Source organism: Heteronotia binoei, chromosome 8 (genome assembly GCF_032191835.1).
Source record: "Heteronotia binoei isolate CCM8104 ecotype False Entrance Well chromosome 8, APGP_CSIRO_Hbin_v1, whole genome shotgun sequence".
NCBI lineage: Eukaryota > Metazoa > Chordata > Lepidosauria > Squamata > Gekkonidae > Heteronotia > Heteronotia binoei.
Window position 1 is genome coordinate 82,653,760 of NC_083230.1, and position 12,390 is coordinate 82,666,149.

Genomic DNA, 12,390 nt, shown 5'->3' on the forward strand with positions numbered 1-12,390 from the left:
AAAGCCATCCAGCCTGATGGAGAAAGCTTGTGCACTGTGATATGTTGGTTGGTCCTAATAAAAGGCATTAGATGGCTTTTGTTTCTGGATTTATCCAATGTATCCTTTGCCTTTCATCCAACCGATTCTGGGCAGGATTCAAGGATTTTCCCATTTAATCCTCATAACTGTCCTGTGTGATAGATTAAGCTGAGAGAAAGTGAGTGGCCCGAAATCGCCCAACAAGACTCAGGGCTGAAGGTCTAAACAGATGGGATGCGGCAGAACCATAGCCACTCAAGTTTTCTTTTTTGAGTTCTATACAACCCCTGGGAGGAGTACAAATTGAACTGGGGAAACAGAATGAGGGGAGGGGACTGTTCTCTCAACTGAAGTGCCATACATACCACCTCATCTGAGTTGCTTGGCAGAAAATAAGCACGTACCACCCAGGTTAAACACCTCTTCCCAGTCAGCCACCTTCCCCCTCCCATGGCTGCTTTGAATTAACCACACACACACAAAACCAGCCACAGGATCTCATCCTTGATCACCCCTAACAAAGTCAAAATTTGAATCCAAATCTGTGACTCTGATCACTGCACCATACTGACCTACCCCTGTGCACAACAAGCACAAGTTCCACAGTGGCCTCTTTTGCTGGTGAAGATGGATAGGAATCACTGTATCTGTGGATTTGCTGCCTTGTACAGCTATTTAAGGCACCAGTCCTTTGTCAGGAATCAGATGAAAACAGTCTCTATACTGTGTGCAAAAGTGTGGGTATTTGCAGGTGAGGTTTCTCTTACCCCTGCAGTGTGGACACAGAACCAGTTATAAATTGCCTCTTCTTCCAAACCATTCTCTGTTCAATCTGGTCTCCCTTGCTAATACAAAATCCCTGCCCTGGATTTGGAGCACGTGTCTCTGTTGTCTAGGACATGCCTGTTAGCCTAAGGAAATGTTTGATCACAGGGATCTAAAATCCAGCTCTAAATTTAAATGGACTCATTGCTGATTGATCTACTGTCATTATTAAGGACATTTTTTTTACTCTGACTTTCTCACAAAGGTTCAGTGCCCACACTTCCTGAGCCTCCTACACATTTCTTTTTGTCCTCCAGCAACCCTTCTTGTCCTGCCTTTTGAACCCAGGAATTCCCACCTGTCTTTGCTGTCCTGTTTGTTGGCTACAACTGTGCCCACCTGCAAGCCTTTAATTAACCCAGAGTCCTGACATGCTGTTCTACTTTCCCCCCTCAAAACAGTCTGTTACTCCAGTCCTAGAAGCTCCTTGTCCTTAGCTGAGAGTTCCCACACCTTATCAGAACTGGCACCTTTACTGGAACATTTATCAATCAAAATTTATCAAAATATCAACAGTGTGCAACTGCAATTAAAAAGGCCAATCCTAAACTGGGGGTTATTAGGAAGGGAATGGAAAACAAATTAGCCAGTATCATAATGCCCCTGTATAAATCAAGGTGTGGCCTCATTTGGAGTACTGTGTACAATTCTGGTCATCACACCTCAAAAAAGCATTGGAAAAAGTCCAGAAAAGGGCAACTAGAATGATAAAAGGAACACTTTCCCTATGAAGAAAGGTTAAAAATGCTTGGGGCTCTTTAGCTTGGAGAAAAGTCAATTGAGGGGTGACATGATAGAAGTTTACAAGATTATGCATGGGATAGAGAAGGTTGGATAAACATATGGAGCAGAGGTCAATCAGTGGCTATTAGCCACAGGGTATAAATAGAACTCTCTATCTGGGGCATGTGATGCTCTGTATTCTTGGTGCTTGGGGGGAACAGTGAGAGGGCTTCTAGTGTCCTGGCCCTACTAGCAGACCTCCTGATGACACCTGTTTTTTTGGCCACTGTGTGACAGAGTGTTGGACTGGATGGGTCATTGGCCTGATCCAACATGGCTTCTCTTATGTTCTTAATGCCCCCATTGGGAGGGTGGGGAGGGAGCAGCTGTGGACCAGCAAAGAGATGAAGGGGGGCAGCAGATCTGGGACAGGGGATATGAAAGGAGGCTATGTAAGTGTGAGGGTACAGAAATGTGTCCAGTACCCTCTGTAGAGTTGCCAGCTTCCAGGTGGAGCTTGGAGATCTCTTGCTGTTACAATTGATCTCCAAATGACAGAGATCTCTTCCCTTGGAGCAAATGGCTGATTTGGAGAGCAGACACTAAGGCAGGGGTGGCCAAACTGTGGCTTGGGAGCCACATGTGGCTCTTTCATACATATTGTGTGGCTCTCGAAGCCTCCACTGCCCCATTGGCCAGTTAGGAGAAGGTATTTCTCTCTTTAAATAGCTTCTGCAAGCCAAGCCAGAGGCAGCTTTGGAGAATGCATTTAAAGTTAAAGTTGTTTTCTTTCCACCTCTCCCACCCTCCTCCTGCCCCCCCTCTATTCGCCTCCCTCTCCCTCCCTCCGTTCCTTCCTTTCAGCTCTCAAACATCTGACATTTATTCTATGTGGCTCTTATGTTAATCAAGTTTGGTCACCCCTGCTCTAAGGCATTGTACCCTGCTGAGGTCCTTTTCTTCAACAATCCCCCCCTCTCCAGGCTCCACCCCCCTCCAGGTCTTTCCTGATCCAGTGCTGGTAACCCAGAGCTAGGACTGACCCCAGTATCTGGCAAGCAAGCATGTCTCAGGACCCTCATATAGTTCTACAAGCCATTTTACCTTTGATGCATGCTGGCCTGCACCCAAATCTTATCTCAGTCTGGAACGATTGCCATGGAGCCAGGAGAGGCATTGGTGCAAAGTCTTCCTAGGCCTCATTGTTCCCAGTTTGAAAGGAACAATGTGTACCTCAAGCTGCTCCTCTCCTTTGCTGTCTTATTTGCAGCTTGAAAGGGAGCACAGGAAAAAGAGCACACCTGTGAAGCTGCCTGCATCTCCCACTCTCTGATTCGCTCTTCTTTTTGTTCCCTACCCCCTTCAGCTTTGTACACACAGGAAGGATAAAGCAAGCCAGCCCGGCTCTTCCCAATGGGCAACTGCAGCCAATGTGCTGTTGAGGATGTCAACTAGCCCTCTGTGCATATAACTGGTCCCAGAAGTAGGAGCCAGGCTTTCTTGTCAGGCACTCACTCTTCATCCTCCCCAACACTGCCCAGCCTGGCATTTCTGCAAGCTGTACCAGCCTTCATCAGCTCTGCCGCCTCCTCAAAGTGCCTCCCATTCTGATTGGGTCAGAGATCCCAACAATGTACAAAGGGCTCATTTCAGAGCAAACAAGCCCTCTGCAAGCCTCTCCAGTTTCTGCAAACCATCAGTCCTAGTTCCTGCCAAGTCACTTTGATGGGGCTTCTGCAGGAAGAGCTCCTCATGTATTGTGCCTGCTGCCCACTCTCCTTGCACCCTCCCTGACCCACATTCCTCTCCTCCCTCCATCAGGTCTATCCATTGTCCGATGGGAGGTCAAGATGGGAGGAAGGCAGGTGCTTTTATCTTCCAAAAGCTATTCTCAAGACAGCTTGTAATGGGATATCTGCTAGAGGATATCTCCTCTAATGAGATCCCTGTCCCAAAGCAGAGTTTATCTCCCGGCTATTAGATCAATGTGCAATTACAAGGGCAAGAGAAGGCACAAGCATCAAGTGCATCAGGTTATGCACACGCACAGACACGCTCTTTATTTGCACAAATGCCTATCCTAGGCTTATGTGCATGAACTTTTAAGCCAGGTGTTGACTCTGTGCTACCATAGCTACTAACCATTTCATTTGGACCAAGAGTACGCTGGATGAGTGACACAGTGGCTGCCCAGGCTTACTGTCAGCAACAGACAGTCCAGATCAAGAGGCCGTAGACTGCCACATGCTGGAATTAGGGGACAGTCAGGTTGGCAAAGAAGGAGCAGGTAAAGGGAGTTTCCATTCCTAGGAAAATGACATGCATACCAACACAGCAGCTGAGAAAGACTTGCTTGATACAAACCTTTGTTTGTGTATATTACACTTGCCTACATCAGCTGTCTATCTAAACTTTCCATCCTCCAGGAAAGGAAACTCCCTAAAGCAGCTTATTTCCACTGCAGTAAACCTATGACTACCAGTGTTAGGAGGCAACTTCAGGGAAGATCTAGGATTCTATGCCCTGTTTGTTGGCCTTCCAAGGCCACTGATTGGCCACTGTGTGAAACGATACACTGGAATAGACAGAACACTGGACTGATCCAGCGGGGCTCTTCTGAAAATCACTGCTGCTATTAAAGGCTGCCAAATTTTTCCTGGTAGGATGTCCATCTTTAACAGAACAACAGAAATTTAGCAAGCAGAGCTTTTACCAGCATGGTGTTGCAGAGATGGAAAAAACCTTTACTCACTGGATTTCTGCTTCTTACATAACATTAAAAGGTACAGGAACACTGCCAGGAAAAGTTAGCAGACCCAAGTTCTCACACTGATTAGAATGTCTTCCAATTTTTGACTCTGCATCGATATCATAGCACTGTGCACATTCTGCATTCTGCCCACTGTGTGCAGGTCTATATTTGAATGCTGTTAGCCGCCCTGAGCCTGCCGTGGCGGGGGAGGGCAGGATACAAATAAAATTTTACTTACTTTTACTTACTTACACAGAATTACATGCAGGTGCTATATAAGCACTATTAGAAGAAACGTGCCCAAGTGAGCACTGTATATTTGTACACAATGTCAGTATGCACAAATGGAAAGCAATTACAAAATCTCACTAGGCAGTATACACACAATCACAGAAGCCCTGGGTAGAGACACATTCTTCAGTTTTTATGGCAGCTTAATTCTTAAGCCTTCCAAACTGTGCAACACTTTTGCTTTTACCCTGAGTTATCTGAAGGGTTGTCATGTGGGCCTTGTTAGCACATTGAAGGTTATAACAATCACTATGTTCTTAATGCTCAAAAGAATTCCTGGACACAACCTAGAGACCTATTTCTTTTCTGAAACCTTTCTAATGTTTCCAATGATGAAGAGACCATAGCATATCTACATGCTGCGGGAGTGCAAGGGACCATGACATTTCAAGCAGGCACCAGAGATTAAAAGTAACACAATTGTACTAGAAGCAACAGCTCTGACACCAATTTGAGAAAGAGCCACCTGAATGCAAGCCAACATCCATAAAAACAAAATTAGTCAGGTGTGGTTGACTGTACACGTTTCACATCTATGAGGGTCTTCTACCTCTTCAAGGAATTCATACCAAGGCACTTAGGTGTACAGCAGCAGCCTGGCAGAGAAAAAAAATCAAGACTGAAATAGCCTTCCTGTCACTACTGCAAAACCACCGTGAATAAGGCAATCCAAAATACTAGACTGGCACAGCCTATGTTAGCCTCAGGCTCCATTCCAAGTCTACTTTTTTACAAGCCCTGACTGCAGAGATTCCGGAATTCTCAAAGGGCATCAAGCAGGGAAAGACATTTTCCCCTCAAAAGGTCAGAGAAAAATGTCATTTACCTGTTTTTTTACAAAAAAAATAAAATAAAATGTCTTTGCCTTCAGTACTTCAGCAAAGAATGTGGTGCAGACGATGCCACTGGAACTTCTGTCCTTTGTGTGGCAGGCTCCCTCTGTTATCTCCTCATCTGTTATTCCCTATACAGGTTGAGCACTAATGCCAATCTTTCAGTGACCTGAAGGATGTACAGTAGAGCTAAAGTTTCCTGCATATTCTCCCCCCTCCCCCCCCCCCAATTTCACTATGATCTATAGGTTTTTGAAGCATTATAAAAACCTACAAAACATGTTTGGCTGGAGTCCATAATGACTGAGGGGGGAAAGGAACATGCATCATTTCTAGTAATAACTTTACCATTTTCAGGTTCTGAAAAACAGTAATCTGTATCAGCCAGTTCCTGGCTGATTTCAACTCTGACATTCAATTTCCTAGCTGACAAGGGCTGTGCCCGTAGATGTTCCAAAGTGTGTCATGTCAGGAAGCCTTGGAGGGCATGAGGAGAGGAAGTAACTACAGATTTGTTCTTTGGGAAGGGGAACATTGGCAATAACAAGAAACGCTGATGAGGCAGATCCAAGCTATATGAAGTCAACTTGCCTTACAGGAGGGAAGAGAAAACTTCAAGGAATGAGTGTGTACACTGAATATTATTCTTGGCGTTTGAGGTTCTGGATGACCTGACCTCTGCTGCAAAAAATGGTGGTAGGTGATACATTTGGCACAGTTTGTACTTTCATGTATTTATTTATTTATTTATATCCCGCCCTTCCCAACAAGTGGCTCAGGGCGGCCACATGTATGCACATGTTTTGGGATCTATGGATGACTCAATTCCCTCTACTTTCAACAAGGGAGTGTGTATGAATGAGAGGCTGAACATCAAGAAAACATGTGCACCATTTTCTGAAGAGAGGAGCTGATTCACACAAGCATGTTCATCCCACAAAGACTGCAACAGCAAGTGTTGACTGGCATATGCAAACAAGTTTGGGCAAATCTAACACCAAAAGCAACCAAACGTCCCCTCAAATGCCACACTCTCAGTGAAGTCAGTTCATGCATCCAGCTCTTTATCATCAAGAAATGAATCACAAAGTGATGAGACAGACTGTGATGCTATGCATGAGTGAACAAGCCCACTAACATTGTTAAGGAAGTTCTTGGTTCAAATTCTGTTATGAACTCACCAGGTCTTAGACAAGCCATTAGTCCAGGAAAGAAAATCCACAAATGATCCAGAATCACTAGAGCAGTAAAGAATTCCATGGGCGTTTAGCCTCCATCGCATCAAATCTACATGGTAGGTCTCAGTTCACATAAAAGATATGTTCTGTTTACCACAGACACACCCAGCTGCATACCAAGAATCTGCTCTGAAGGGTTTTGTCACAAACCAAACAAAGCAGTCATTCTTTGCTACAGCACTAGATCAGACCCATGAACAGGTCAATGCCTTCATAAAAACAGATACAGGTGCAGCAAGTCACTCAGTAACCCAGTAGTGAGAACAGCAACAACTATCCAGGGTGATCCAGGACTAGTAAGACTCTATCAGCAGCAAGGAAGGGACAAATCACTATAAACAAGCACCAGATATTCAAATATTCTTTGCTGAGCAACTCTCAGCCTTGATCACAAACAATCATGAATGACATGGACAGCAGTGACTTCCTAAGATACCAAGAACTTCGTGGGCTCTGATGAAGCTGATACTGTCAGAGGTTCACCCAGACTGGACAGGAACAAGATGACCTCTGGTTTATGAGAGGAGCTTGTGGAATGATCCCAACTAAGAACCAACACAGAAGAACAAAGTGCCATTGTTTTTCAGAAAGAAGGTTCTTGCAGAGAAGAAGGCTCACATCACAACACTGAAAAATGAGTGTGCTTACTTCTCCAGCTTGTTCATAGTATGCCAGACCAGAGGCTTTTTTCAAACATGAGAATTAGCCATGGCCCCCAACATTCAATGAAACAGGACCTGGCAACAAAGCAGGCCCTCTAACAGAGCTCCAGACAGCAGCACAATCTTCAGATGCAGCCCTCAAATTGGCTGTAGTGGTACTGGATAAATGCTGTGGTCGTTCAAATGCATACATCTGGATCCTCCTGAACATCCCTAGAGTAGATCCACACAAGGTACCTGCTATATTTCTTGTGACACCAGAGTCATGTGGACAGGCTTGGCATGGGATGGGATGCCTACACTGCACATAGCCTTCAGCAGAAAGAAAAGAAGCAAAGGCTCGAAGCAGAGAGTTGCCTCTGTATCAAAGAAGCTGGCACAGTTTCCTCTGCATCCTTGAATACAAAACTGAGCTGTTCTTTCTTGTGGTAGAACATGGTACCCCCAATTTAAAAAGGAGGTACACAGCACAATCAGAGTCTAAGTACTATGTTCATCTGCCAGAAAGGATTTGAGTGCACTTTCAGCTCAGGCCCAATAAAAACCAAGGCATTGCCCATGTTTTATGGATTCCGTTTGATAGAACCTCATTCTTTGCTGCAAAAAGCAAAACAACAACAACAAACTTGGGACACATAAAACTTACTTTCAACCATGGAATCTCCAACACATATCCTTGATATTACCATGGTGCTACTTGAAAGGCATGTGATATTTCAGAATGATAAACCCAGTGGATTGTGCAAAGTCACTGAAACAAGGTTTACAAGAAGGTCATGATCCTAGAGAATCCCACCAATACAGGTAACTCTGAAAGAAAACAAGGTGTGTTTACTCTTTTAGGGAGAAATTGTATTTTAAGATGAAGAAAAGGTATTTTAAAAAAATCTGAAGTTCTCTAGTCCTAGAGGCCAGAGCTGGGAAGAGGAAGTGGATCTAAATTGTTACCCAAGTGGAGACGTCTTAGCCAAACGTAGGGAAAGTGCTATGAACTGATATAGCACGCTGATTAAGGAAGCCTGTTGAGGCCTGTCCAAATGCTACAAAGTCATCCTCCGTTGCCCTCGTCTTTGCTTGTGGAAGGAGACGGTTTCCAGGGATAACTTAAACAGGAATAACAGTAGCAACACGATCTACTTTGCAAAGCAAACATATGCCATAAACAAAACAAGAGCTTACATTTCCAGCTAAAGAAGGCACATGACCATGGCTAAGTTTATTTCCCAAAATACAGTACTAGTTTGTACACATAATTTATTGGAAGGCTCTTTGAATGTTAAGGGAGTGATATATATATTCAACATTAGTAACCCTTCAGACCTTTGTCCACATGTGCACTGAAGGAAGCAGGATTAGGTCTGCCAGGCCCAAGCCCTGACTTCCATGCATTCTGGTGACTCTGAGTGAAGACACATAGGATCTTCCACATGTTCAGGAATGCTGCATCAAAAAGCAGATGGAATCCAATCAGATGGAAGCACATACAAGAGTACAAGTGGATGTGTGTGTCACTGCAGATGTTCATGCAGATGTTGGGCAGAACTGGCATGCACAGTCCCAGCCCCTCTAGTCAACATGTGGACAAAGTCTGAAGAGACATATTATCTTATTTTTACTTTCGTTGTCTAGCAAAAACACTGCCATGCATGTGTATGTGATTTAAGGGGATGTTATATGATTTCATATTACATTGTGAACATGTGTTTTTAGTCTATGTTCCCATGCATTTTATATTTGTCATCTAATTCTATTTGGATGTCATAATTCTCAGCTGGAATGTCTCCTTGATACTGTGAACAATGATAATATTTATAAGTGAACAATGTAAAAAAATTTAAAACCTCAAAATTCAAAAGTAGCATAAATTTGAGGATAGATCCATATCAGGTATTTCCTGCATATCCATAGCAAGTCTGATGCTTTTAAGCCAAAGTGCACAATTAGTTATTTAAAAAACAACAACAAAAACCTGTGGCTTAACCACACTGCAGCCTCTCTTAGTTGCAACCTCCCATGTGCAAGATGGGGGAAGCTATATTGACCTACCTTCCAGGGCTTTTGTAAAGATCACTGAGAAATTTATGTAAAACTATTTGGATCCTCTAAAGTACAATGATAAAACAAAATAATAAGAAAAATGATCTTTTAGTTGGGATAGGTTTTCTAACTGTCTGCTCCTACTGGCTACAGTTCTTCACTCCTATCAGATCGAGTTAGGTCCCTCTTAAGTGGTGACTGGAAAGGTTTTCAGTGCGGGCCAAGACACCTCGGCAGGTGCCCCTCTCAAATCTGGAGGGGGAACCACATGAAGATAGACCAGCCTTTCCTCTCTTCACCCCCTGCTCTCTTCCCACCCTCCATTCCTGTAAACACACAGCCTAAGCAGGAACTCCAACGCAGACCCTGCTCCCCCTCCCAGCATCTCTGTTGTACTCATGTAGAAGATCACATACATTTCGCAGCGGCAGAACTGCACAGGAAGACTGCTGTTTCTACACACATATGTCTACAGCTGACAAAACCCTGAAGTATTACCAGAAGCCCTGTTGAGGAGGGAAAGGAACCATAACCTGTGTATTAAAACCTGATGGTTCCCCCCTCCCCCCCAAAAAGCTGAGTAAGATAGGAGGGTAGGACTGTCAATCTCTATGTTTGTTTATTCTTATATCACCCCCAGTACCCACAACACTATCCCCCCTCCCTGTTTACTTCCCCCAGAATGCTGCAGGCTTGGCACAAATGCACCACCAGTGCCCTCCTGGCACGGAGAGTGCAGGCAGCAGATGGGTTGTTGCTGCAGTGCTGGTGTGTTTATAGGCTTCCAGTGCTGCTTGAGGTGTGCATGTGTGTTGTGAACAGTGTGGGGAGGAAAACACGGAGTGGGCTTGTAATCAAGGCTTTGTGTTGCATACAGGGACACCCCCCTCCCTTCACCAAACACACACAATACGCAGAGAGATGCTGGGATTATGGCATCTTGTAAAGGGAAGCCTCTGGTTTGCTCCGGTCCCCTGTGGATACAGGTGAGTTTCCTCCTTTGGTAGCTTCTGGAGGACCCCCTCCCCAAGTCCCCTTCAAAGGATATTAGCTACAGCAGGGAAGCCTGCGTCCTTTGAGGGCCGGATCTGTGGCATCCCTTTCCATCGCAACACACACACTTAGGACAAAGTCTCAGAGGTAAGTCACAAGGCAGAAGGATGAAAAGCATGTCAGGTTCCCTCACCGGCTTGGTGTGGTGCAGAGTGCTGGCTTGAGCTGGCCTGGTCCAGGGAAAGGGCCCCGAAGAGCCGTCAGAGAAGGGCTCACCCGGATCATTTCGGTCCCCAGCTGCCCCCCCCCCCCCCAACCGGGTTCCCTGATCAAACACAAAGCGGGCTGGAGAAGGAGGGAGGCAGGGATGTCTTGGCTGCAAAGGCTCCCTCGGGAGGCAGAAGAAGGGAGGGAGCAAGTGGGAGGAAGGGGCAGAGGGGGTGCCAGAGGGGTCATTGGGGAGGGGGGTCCGGGACCAGACAGCAGAGCCCCCCCCCCCCCATCTCTCACTCACCCATCGCCCGTTGTCTTTCAGCAGTAGCAGCGGCGGCAGCGACGGCGGTGGCTCCTCTGCCTCCAGAGCCCCGGGCGGGGAGATGCGGGGATCCGCAGCAGCAGCAGCAGCCTCTGGCCCCATCCCTGATGCCTGCAGCCGCGGCCGCCCGCCGGCATGGCTCAGCCTGGGCGAAGGTCCCCCAGCCCAGCCCAGCCTGCCCCGCGAGCAGCGCCCACCCAGGGGGCAGGAGGAGGCGCAGCCCCAAGAGCAGCCTGCCCAAGCCCCCGAGAAGGCGCTGCTCCTCCAGGGCCCGCCGCCTCCTCCTTCTCCTCCTCCTCCGCGGCCCCCTGCAGGAGCAGCAGCAGCAGCAGCCCGGGCGGGGAGGGGAGGGGAGGGGAGGGGAGGGAGGTGCGGCGGGGCCGGCGCGGTCAGGTGGGGAGGGCTGCTGCTTCTTCTCCCTTCGGCCGCGGGGGGCAGGTCCCGCTCCCAGCGCTGCGCTCCTGCCAAGCCCTTTGTGCGCGCCGGCCCTTCGCCACCTCCCCCGTCCCCCGCTCGGCCCCCCAGGCCCCCAGGCCAGCGCGCCCCCCGCCCGCCCCCGCCGCCAGTTTAAAAATATCCCTCCTCGCTGCTGCCGCCCCCATACGCCAAAAGGGGCGGCGGCGGCGGCGGCTGGAGGGGGGGGCGCTCAGGCACAGTTCCTCGGGCGAGCGCGGCCAGAAGGTGGCTGGGCGCGGGGGAGGGGGGTGGGGAAGAGAGAGAGCGGCTTAAGTCATGGGAGCCTCAGCATCCCGTTGCCCATCGCAGCCTTTTCGCCTAGGTAGGAGTCGGGATTTCGCACCAGGGAGGGGGAGGCCCGCCCCGCCCAGCAACGGGCAAGAGCGCGGCGGGAATTCGCCCCAGATGCGAGCGAGGGGGGCGCAGGTTTCCAGAGCCCGGATCCCTCCCCGCACCCTCGCCCTCCTGTCCGCCTGCCTCTGCAATGGGAAGGAATACAAAGGAACGCCTTGTGTTGGGGAAGGGGAGGGGGAGATGGGAGGGAGGGAGGAGACTGGGGGCTGCGCGGGGGGGGGGGGGGCTTTAGGAGCGCTGGAGCCGGGCGAGCACTTGTACTAGCCGAGAGAATGCACCAAGCGCTGCCCCGGGAGCGAGGGGGGAGGCAGGGCTGCTCGCCAGCCTGGCACCTGAAAAGGGGGGGGGGGGGGAGCAGCCAGCCTGCTGCAGTGCTGGGAACTGAACCTGCGGAGGGGGGTGGGGTGGGGGGAGATTGGATTCCGAATCTCTGTTGGGCTCCAGGCTTGAAGGCACCATCTGTAAAATGGGTATAATGGAAGTGTAGAGGCAAGAGAATAAAAGACTAGCAGAATTCTTCCCTAGACCTACCAAGAGTTGCCTGATTCCACACACACACACCCAGTATAACACCTATACCCAAGTTGGAGATCCTATGAAAATCCATAAACCGACTTGACACCTTACCTAGGTACATGGACGCTTCCCCCTCTGGGGTGAGCAGGACCCT

At 48.1% G+C, this 12,390-nt stretch overlaps 1 protein-coding gene across 1 annotated transcript in view; it reads right to left on the bottom strand.

Moving 5' to 3' along the window:
• The window catches only part of MGAT3 (beta-1,4-mannosyl-glycoprotein 4-beta-N-acetylglucosaminyltransferase), a 60,188-nt gene extending 49,134 nt beyond the window's left edge, over nucleotides 1-11,054 (bottom strand). The window contains exon 1 of the mRNA XM_060245426.1: nucleotides 10,890-11,054. The gene's annotated coding sequence lies outside the window, so the exon portion shown is untranslated. The remainder of the gene's footprint in view (nucleotides 1-10,889) is intronic.
• Nucleotides 11,055-12,390: the final 1,336 nt, after the last annotated feature.